Here is a 10,778-nt window from a genome sequence, read left to right as displayed (position 1 = left end):
ATTGAATTACTGTGTTAGGTGGGAGTATAGATTGAGGAAAGTTACATCAAAACATAATCTAAATTAAGGCAATGATTAAATATGTCAATCTTAGAGTTGTATGATGTTATTTTTAATCTGCTGTCTTTGTTTCAATAAAAGAAATATGCAACCCGTTTCTCAATCATTTTGTGGTAAAGTTTCTAACATAATCTTACCTCGGCCCATGAGAAACATAAGGGAAATGTACTCAGAGGGGAAAATTCAGGTCTGATGATCAGTCCTTAATTAAGAACCGTGTGTATGAATGATGAAAAGGCAGATATGCATGGCAACACGGTATGTACAAGTATACAACTGTATGTCCATACCCTGTATTATAGTGACAGCTAGTGTAGCAGGAGAAAACTAAAAGTGAGTGGTGAGCTCTGCTAATGTCCTGCAGGGGGAGACAAGAAGTTGTGAATGTGACCCAGAAGCACGAGAAGCTGTTCAGCAGCACTCCACTGCAATCAAGAGACTTTAACCGAGGCACGTTGTAGAACAGAAGGGAATACTTCAACACAGTGTATTTTTAACCACTGAACTGGAAAATTCAGTCAGTATTGCAAATTGAATGCGATGAAGCGCATGTCAGCAGCTTACAAAAGCTTCTTTGACAAAACAGCTGGATGCTTTATTTAGCTTTTCTGAAGACATTTTAGCATTTCAACAACTGCAGCGTGTTCATCCATTTTATAAGTTGTAATGAAATTCTAAAAGAGATTTGTGTGGACACATAATGAGTCTGTTAAAGGCAGACCCATTGTTGCGACTTCTGAGGACATAAAAAAGCCGTTATTATACTGCCTCAGCAGGCCACGGTTTCTTTTGGATCAGGGGAAGCACAAATAAAGGAGCAGACAAAGGCACAAATACAAATTTGACAAATGCTGTGGAATGTCTTTATCTTCAGCTGGTGGTGCACAGCCATTTGTGTGTTTTGAAAGCAAATTGTGCATTTGTGGGGACCAGTCTGAGGAACCTTACATAAACATAATGGTGAATTTTATTACTAATATCATGACTTTAACCAGCCAACATGTCTTAGTGTGGACCGGCATGGAAAGGGGTTTTAACAGAGTTGTGTATGTTGTACAGATTGTAAAGCCCTTTGATTGTGGGCTGTAGTGAGTCCGGCACAAGTCATTTTTATTAACCCACATTCAATATCAATGAGAGACAAAACATCTTCCTAATGAGTTTATAGTCTCTAACACTAGTTCTGTCTCCATCAATACAACATGATGTTCATTTTATAAAAACGATGGTCCCATTTAGAATAAAATAGACAATAAAGCAGACCATAGGGGGATGTTCGGTTCAGCGCAATATCATGTCATTTTGGACCCAACACGTGCCGTAAAATCTGGTCTGCACTTACTGGAGGACTCACTAGCCGGAACACGATCATTGAACAAGAGGATGATAGATTCGTTTCACTGAGGGTGTCAATAGTAGCCTACTTTATGAGTGAGAATTGCAATTCTCCAATTATTGAAAACATCCTTGATAAAGTACTATAAATAATAAATGCTTCCTGTTTGTAGACGACCTTTTGAGTGTACCCAAATAGTTCTGTCAGGCCAAGCGCAACTAAAGAGCACGTGAGAAGACAACATCCCTTTATTTCCATCTCTGTCTTATGTAACCTATTCATCATTGCAGTCCCAGTCACACTGCACATGTGTCATACCCCAAAGCTCAAGATCCAGCCTTCCATTCAAAAGCCTTGGCCGAACTCGCCACATCAGGATACCGGTAACACACAAAGGACAGAAACACTAGTGATAATGACTACTGATTAGACTCGACATTAGCTATACAACAAGCTACTTCCCCAAATCAACTCACAACATGTCACAATTGCAGCCTCAATTCTATTGTATCAGTATTCAAATATCAAGTGATAAAATGTCCTCATGCAGCAGAGCACACTTTCACTTACGTTTTACAGTGACACAACTAAAGCAGAGAGTGCAGAGAGCTGTCCAAAACACAAATGGTTTATTATTATTATCATCATAACCAGCTGGTGAAATCCCACTCCTGTTTCGAGGTGAACGGTGACATCAGCTCTGAAGTGGCCCTGACGCTCATTAAGTCAGAGGAAACAACAGGCTCGAGTGGTAAATACAGCTGCCGCCCACCAACAACAACACAAGCAACACACTGCTCCATAGATCATTTCTTTAGTTCTCTCCACCGGCGCCCGTGTCAGAGTTCCTGCGTTTACATAATGCTTCCTTCTCACTGCAGTCCACTCCTGACAAGGGAGTAATTGGCAGGATATTCATAGAAAATATCTGGTTTTATGTAAAGGCATCTTTTTAAGGCAAGTAAATCACAAGATCATAAATATCTCAGTTTCCCTCAACATGCGTTTCCCAGAATTACTTTCAGCAACTACCACAAGCAGTGTGTTGCCTTTAATCAAAGGTCGGTGTATGTGTGTGGTTGCAGGTAAAGTAGTTGACTAGTTCGTGAACATTGTGTCATGCGTATGCCTCGCCCCTCGCCCCTCACACAAAACATACATATGTTATTGTGATATTGCATTGTTGATGGAAGAATGGGTAATTCGAACAGAAGCTCTTGCTCAGCGTGCCTCTGGAGATGGCAAGGTCACTTAGTCTATTGATCGGTACACCACTTTGAGACTGAAGTATCTCACACATTATTGGATGGATATACATTTCATACAGATTTTGTACAGAGGATGACGATCTGCAGGCCGCTGGCAAGTAAAAGTTTTCATTTACCGAGTGAATCATCTTAACATCTACTGCATGGATTGGCACAAAATGATGTTCAGACGATGTATCCAAATGACTTTGGTGAACCCCTGACTTTTCCAGGGCCAAGGTGAGTTTGACATTTGTGGTTTTGTGTCACGACGTCTGCCTCATTTGTTTTTATTTTACTCAGTCTGCCCCAGCTTTTGCTCACTTCCCCCAGGCCCATGCATTTCTTAGGAAACCTTGCCAATCCCCATCGATCCACCAGATGCCCTCACAATTTTCACACCTGACTCTGTCATTCACCTGCTCACCTGTTTCCACTTTCCCTCATCAGCCCTGTCAGCATATACCCGCCCACTTCTACAAACTCCTTTTCAGATTGTGTTTTGTGCTTCCATCTTAGCTTTCCATCTTAATGTTCAGCCTGCCTGACCTTCAGATGTCTGCCCTGCAACCTGACCCCTTTTTGGAAAAGTTGGCCTGGTTTTGGTTTTTGCTCATTTTTTGCTCACAAGTAAATGTGGCCTGTTACCTATCCTGCTTGTCTGAGTAGCACACTGGGGTTCAAACCTTTTGCCTCAGCCATGACTGCTGAACAATTGGTGATCACCAATCATGTTTGCAAGGTTAGCCGCAAATGGATGCCTGTCTATTAAAATAAACTACTGGCTTTATCTGGGTAGTTTGACAACGAAAGTTTAAAACTTTCTGTGTGGTCCTTTTTAGGAGTTGAGTGTGCTGACACGTCCTTTCAGACTGGTGGGAGCTTACTACAGAACTGGAGAGTTGCTTAAAATGTCCTTAAAACGTCACTTTTGCCATTGATATTCATAATTGCTTTTTTCTTTTGTTCCAAAAATTATTGGAAAAACTGCCTCTACAATCCAATTATTAGTCATAATTTTGATTTGAAATATCCAATATGAAAATCCTTTTGAGATATCCATAGTGTAAAACGAAAATGCATTATGATATCATGTAAAAATATCCTTATGGATATCCATAATTGCCGTTATGACTAGTAAATATGCAATTTCAGATATGTACAATTTAAAATTATGACTACAAAAAATGCAGTTAATTGCTTATATTCACAGGTGTATTGTGGATCTCTGTTCTGGATATCTAAAAATGGCTAACTTCAGGTACGACTTGTCATAATTGGGCTGGATTGCTGAAGTTTTCCATACAACAATTATGTTAAAGTTATCCAGAACGTTCATTCTTGATATCAAATAATGCAACTGTGAATATCTGAAATTGAAAGCTTCGTACATTAACATCACTTGTGGATATCTGTGCATTGTTTGTTTACAACTCCGTAGAAGCAGTATGATATTGATGGTGTGAAGGGGTTTGCTCACAATATGTATAATCTCGTATCACATCTAATTGCTTACATAGAGGGAGTGTTTTGGAGGTTCAGTATGAAATGCTAGCCGTAAGACAAATGACATAGATCTCTGTCTCAACTTTCACAAGCACTCAGCTAACAGCCATGTCTCAGAGGAGAATGAAAGTGCCATCAGTGGTTTCAGAAATCTCAGAAACAAAACCATTTACCAACTACTATCTTCCTATCTGCACGCTAACAGTGGTCCTTGATCTGTCTCTGCCCCATACAGTACCCACAACTCAAACACCACAGCACCACACAGAGACACGGGTGTATTTTAAGAGACAACTCCATTCAAATTGTTGATTGTTCAATTTTGAAAAAAAAATGTTGTTGGCTACACCAAATAAAAGTTGTATGACTCTTTAAAAATTGCCATGTTAAAATGTAATCAGCTTTATGAATCTTTTTTTGTCTCTTTTAAAAACCTTTTGGGGTTTTCTCCAGAAAAACAAAAAGCATGTTGAATGTAAGTTATTTTGGGAAAATGGCTTGTAATGATGTATTTTATGATCTGTCGTAAATTGACTATAAGCAAAGACTTTGGCTTGGTTCAATTCCTTCATTCACAATTGGGGGAAAAACTTGTAGCTTGAGTTGAAAGTGTAAGCAGATCTAACCCATTCTGCTTTATAATTGATACTTAATGAGAATTCCTAATTAATTCAAGTGCTGTGGTTTATCATATTCTCTGTTCCCAGTTTCCTAATATTTTCCCAATTTGGATCTCCCCTTAGTGAGGTTTCACACTGTATAATATATATTCTTTATTCACTTGTTCCAGTGCTTGAACTGAGTGAAATATTCAAACTCAAGAGACGCTGAGTTAATTTGCTTCAGTTATTACCAATAGAAATATTCAACATGTTCTGTGCATAATTGTGCATTTATGACCTAAATAGGCCTGTTGGAAACTTTTCGACCTCCACTAAAATGTAAAATAGGTAGGTTCGAACGTGGCTTGACATGAGGCTCTAAAAACGGACCCACTGTTGTGTCTAGGGTCGCAGAGGTTAATTACTTATTCATCCAGGAGCTGTAAATAATAACATTCTATTTCCTTTTGGCTTTCTCTCAGTTTCACAGAGGAATGAAAGAGCTCACCCCATTTATCTATAAATTACTGAGTTCATTATAAACCGTTATATGCCAGGATGTCTCTACACCACTTTTATATTCTAAATTGCTTGTTCGTCTTATGATTTATTTAGTTATTAAAGAACATTTTTGAAATATACTCCATCTTCATGACGGTGAGAAAAGAAGGTTGATATCAATCTCATGTCTGTGTTAATGCTGTGTTCACGTCCCATTGGGGTTACCATAATTACCAGTTTCCCACTCATCAATAATCGTAACCACTGAGAGGCTCCGGTGTATGGAAGTGCCTAAAAGCAAAGAACCATAACAAACAAATATCTCATGTCAGTAGAAGTGTATTGTTAAGGGCACTTAAACCCTAATTTAATGCCTGTTGTGCCATATTGCCAATGCACAGTATTTTTATTCTGACTTGACCATCACAACTTTAGAGGTGTGTGTAGATCTTGAGTTATCTTCCCCATATCTACCCTTCCATATGACATGAAAGCAAAGTCCAGAGCTGGACGTGGTTCTAGCTAAGCAGGGTAAACGGCCAACCTGGCCCTAAACTAAGATGGTGAACGTGGAAAATATTACACCTGCTGAACATCTACATGTTGGCATTGTCCATGGGCCTCATTCCCTGATATGTGCAGAGAAATGTTCTTACTTTGTGCACAACATTTATGCACATGCAAAATGACTGCCGAATTGATGAAATGTGGGCAATTTTACCACCTACCATACATTATTGAATCAGAATCATTCTGAATGGGCGCTATTGACAGTGAGCATGCTGACACGGCCCCGTTTCTCTATATAAGGAACTACGTTTAATAGAATGAAGCAGTGAAGTTGCAAAAGAGAGAAGCATAGCCTTTTAAATAGTTGTATTTAACACTTTGAACATTGAAATAGCAGCAAACAACTATTTGCTATGTAAAGATATAGTGTAGTAAAGTCTGCCTGAGCATAGAATGAAGTCGCTCTCCCTCTGAGTGTGTTATCTGAGCTTCTCCTTGCTTTGTTGATATAGCCGGGCCAGACAACTTTTGAACAGTACAGTCCTATCTTTCAGTTTGTCTATCATTTCAGTGATGTTAAATTTGTCATATTTTGGCCTTTCTCTCCTTATGAATCCAACTTGGCTGTTTCTAAAAGTCCATATTGTCTTTGAGCAAAGCGTGAGAAAGAGGAGGGGGGGGATCCATCTGCCGAGAGACAAAGGCTTCCTGTTCCTTCATCTCACTTATACATTGAGTCCAAGACATAATTTACATCTAGCAGAGGCATCTGATGGCATCAATCTCAGTCCAAATGGAGTGAATAATCTTGTACAAAGATGAATAGATAACACATTTTAATGACCTGAGAAGCTCTGAGTTTGGAAACAAATCAAATTGCTACATTCTTTTTGAATAATTGAAAGGCTAAGTGGTCACTGGTTCAAAACATTGTTTCTACAGCACAGTCTTGTTTTAATTAATGTTATGTTATTATTTTTAGAAAGGTTATCACAAGCTCAACACCACAGAAATGGTGATTAACAATGGCATTACATTAAAACCTCTCGTCAGGTGCTAGTTCACATATTTTCACATTGAAAGCACGGGTTGAATATTTTTTGTTAGAATACTGATCGAGAAAGCATACATTTAAATTAATAAATATCTGGGTTTAACCAGCCAACAAGAAGACAGGACATTGTTCTACCAGTAATCCATCGCTGATGATAACTATGATCAGAGGAAAGCATCCAAGAAACAAAGGAGCCCATTAAATGGCACACAGCAGAGCAGGCAGAGGAAGGCCTGCACAGATTGCACTGAGAGGGGAGCTGTTATTTTGCACAGCTATAATCAAAGCCATAGTGATCAACAGACCTGCTGAGTTATAGACTGACATCTTAACACTGACAGCAGACGTCGACTTCTCACACTGCAAGTAGACTTTACAGAGAAGTGGAACAGAAGGAAAGGAAGCGAAATAGAGAGGGAGAAATACTTTTTGGCATATTCATGTGCTCTCTCTTTAATCACTTGGTGTTTCTGTGAAGGCTAATCACAAAAACAAAGAGGCTTCAAATAATGCTGAAAAAAACAACGGGAAAAGCAGCAACCAGCTTCATTGATGAAATGAACCCTGAGTAACTGGGTTTTCGGTTAATCTAAGATGTTTCACAAATGGGCCCTATTCAGTGTTCAGCCTAAAGGGAATGGCTATCCTCACCACTGACCTCAACTGAATTATACATTCAAAATCAAATCGGAGGTGAATATTTGCAGAAAAGAGCAGCTAGACTTGCATTTAATCTATGACATATTACTGAAATAACTTGAAAATAGATACTGAAATTGTCATCACTAAAGACTGATTCTGCAAAAATAATATCCCTATTATTGCCATATGGACAGCAAAAGCAATATTTTCCCCTTTTGTCATAAACACGTACACTGTACATGCACCACATACCTTTGTATGCCACATACAACTCATTTTTCTACTCTGTCTCACAGCAACTGAACAAAACTGAATCAAATTTATAACAAAGGATATTTATATCTTCATCGAAAACAATTCTTTAAATAGTAATGGATAATTCTGCAAAAGCCTTGTGTAAATTCATATAATAAATTCATATAATTCAATTATGAAGTAGATTGACATGGGGCTGCACTCTGCACCTGACTGCCACTGCTTTCAATTATTCCTTCACACATCTCAAGAGCCTGAATACATTATATCCACCTTGCATCCTGGGTGTAAAAATGCTCTGTGATTAGATGGCTCAGATGAAGGTCAGCGGGGCTCAGAGCCCTGGAAACTCGAGCTCTAGCACAACAATTGGGATAGACCTTCATGGATAACGTCAAAGTAAAGCCTCGCGATTCAGTCCATGTCATTCTGAAAATACCTTTATTCAGACATTCGTAGCTCCATATGGTGCTCTCGACTGACAGATAATGTCAAGTGTGTCTTTGAACAGCTGGATCATCAAAGCAACTTCTCAGCTATTTTTACGGATGCACTCTTTCTGGTCACTGACCTCTGTACCAGAGTCACCCATCCTGCCATTTTCAAGAGGATGTACACTACGTGTTACTCATTTTCACAACTCCCCGAGTGATCAGATGACTCTGTTTGCACAGGGATGAGTCCTGCTGTTCGCTGCCAAGCCAAAGGTCGTCAGCTGCTCACAGTCAGCGGGATGAGATCCTTAAAAGCTGGCTGCACAGTAGGAATCCTCATTTTCTTGCGTAAAGCAGTTTCTTCTGCAGAAAGCTATTTTTCCCTGGGAAGTAATGAAAGGCAAAATGCAGCCCTGGCAACGTTTGACAGGTGGATTAAGCTCTAAGATTCCTTAAGTTGACTGACATCGTTATTTCAATGCTTACATGATAGTATTGATGCTTGAATAAGGATTTGCATTCGGTGTATGCCCAGCCGAGATTAAAACGGTGTATATACTTACGGTATTACATTTGTTTAATCTTCAACTGGTGATGATTTCATACTTGAACTGTGTGACCTGTGTTGTAATATTTATTGCACCAAACGTCTCGGTCCAGAAAGGGTCAAGGCACAGTAGAGAACATTAAATTACTGTAATCAAGTTAAAGAGAATTACTGCTGTACAGTCGTTCAGACTGAAAGCAGGAGAAGAAGCAGAAAATAATTATCAGAGAGAAAAGGGCTCATTTCCAGTGGAAAAATTAAAGCCAGCAAAAATGACTAAATGGTGAACTTAAACACAAAAAAAAAAAAACGTTGAGTCAATGCATCCCCAGTGTTGGAGACCACAATTATACTGTGGCTTCCTCTAGCAGTCACTAAATTGTAAAGTATAGCTTAATGGTGAGTTGTTAAAGAGATGTGGAAAATGGTGTAAAACTTGTTGGGCTTAGGTGGCAGCAGGAGTAGTTGATCATGATGATAGACAGCATGCGTGCAGCATTTAACTCAACGGAGCAAGAATGGGCAAGTGGAGAAAAGTGCTGTTCCGATTAACTAAGAATGAAGTGTAACTCCAGTGAGTTAGAAAATGGGCATATGAAGTGAAGAAAATGTGACTGAGTGCATTTTTACTCTTGTTGTTGTCTTAAAAACCTGCCTCTTGCTTGAAGTCATTGTACACTTTAGCTTCCCCATACACAATTTAATTTAATTCAAAGCATCTCAATGTTATACTGTGTAAAACTGATTTGCCAATCAGAATTTATGCTTTAATATTCCCTATTCACTACATTCAATTTTAGATGGACTAAATGAAGTTTAACTTGCTGAAGTGTTGTTAAAGTGTCGATTTCTAATAGACCTTTTTTTGATGAATTTCATTGAGGGGAGCTAGTATCAGGGTTTGGTATTGCACATGCCGGCTCACAGATGAGACCTCCAGGGACACTTAATGGAACAGAGCCATCGTTAATGTAATAGTTCCACCTGCGCTCTTCCTGCTTTGTCAAGTCAAAATGTTTTTGATATTTGACGTTTTAAGTGGCCTGAGCTGAGGGCTTCTGATTGAGTAGAAAGAAAAGATTAAATCATGTAACAGTTTTGCCAGCAGCAGTTTTGTCATTCAAAATATTTCCTCATGATACAACCAAAGCAATATTGATATAAACAACAGATCAGCCTGCCAATTGTGTGCCTTAACAGCAGTTTAAACACTAAGATTAGCCGGCTATAAGGGAATTAAGGATGACGCCATGCAGGTCAGGCTGAATCTCTGGAGAGGAGGCAGGGAGGAAAGGAGACATTTTATCCACGGCAACAACAGAACTAATAACACAAATCATTATTCTGCCCGCGGCATCTTCGTCTTGACAAAACCGTATGCTAGGCTAAGACCGTGTGCTATTTTTGGTATCAAGCCACGTGAACTCCTGACATGAACGTGTGATACTCAAGCGGCAGATATGTGGCCATGATATTACCATGCCAACTGTGGTTTCTACTTTCTTTTATGTGAAACGGTGATATGACTGCATTCTGTCATCAACAGCTGTAGCACTCGGTGCATTTATACTTATTCTCGTGTCATGTCGGCCAAAGGGCTTTACAAGAAATATGAATGAAAGACACTCTATTTAAATGGTGTATTATTCTTCTGGATGAGAACAGCCCAAAACACAGAAAGAGATTTAAGTTTAATTTGCAGTCTCAGTTCTATAAACTCTGAAACACTAATTATTTCTCAACTCGTGCTTTTGTTCTGTTCTTGCTAGATGTTCAGTTCTCTGGCAGTTTGTGCAGAGAAATATGATTCTGTCAACTCTGTTTTCTGCTGCAATATGTGAATTTACTCACCTGCTGTTAACGGGGAGACACTTTAAAAAAATGTTTTGAAAGAGTTACTTAAAGGGGACATATCATGCTCATTCTTTTGGTTTTCACTAGGACATGTTTGCATGCTTTGATGTTAAAATGTTTTCTCATAGTGTCAGTCTGAATATGCGTGTATTCACCCTCTGTCGGAAAAGCTCAGTTTACGCAGCCCTTCCTCCTGTTCTCTGCCCTCTTGTCTTCCTGGCTGCTTCGGC

Source organism: Pholis gunnellus, assembly GCF_910591455.1.
Source record: "Pholis gunnellus genome assembly, chromosome: 2".
NCBI lineage: Eukaryota > Metazoa > Chordata > Actinopteri > Perciformes > Pholidae > Pholis > Pholis gunnellus.
The sequence above is the reverse complement of the archived record's forward strand: the minus strand, read 5'-3'. Positions refer to the sequence as shown.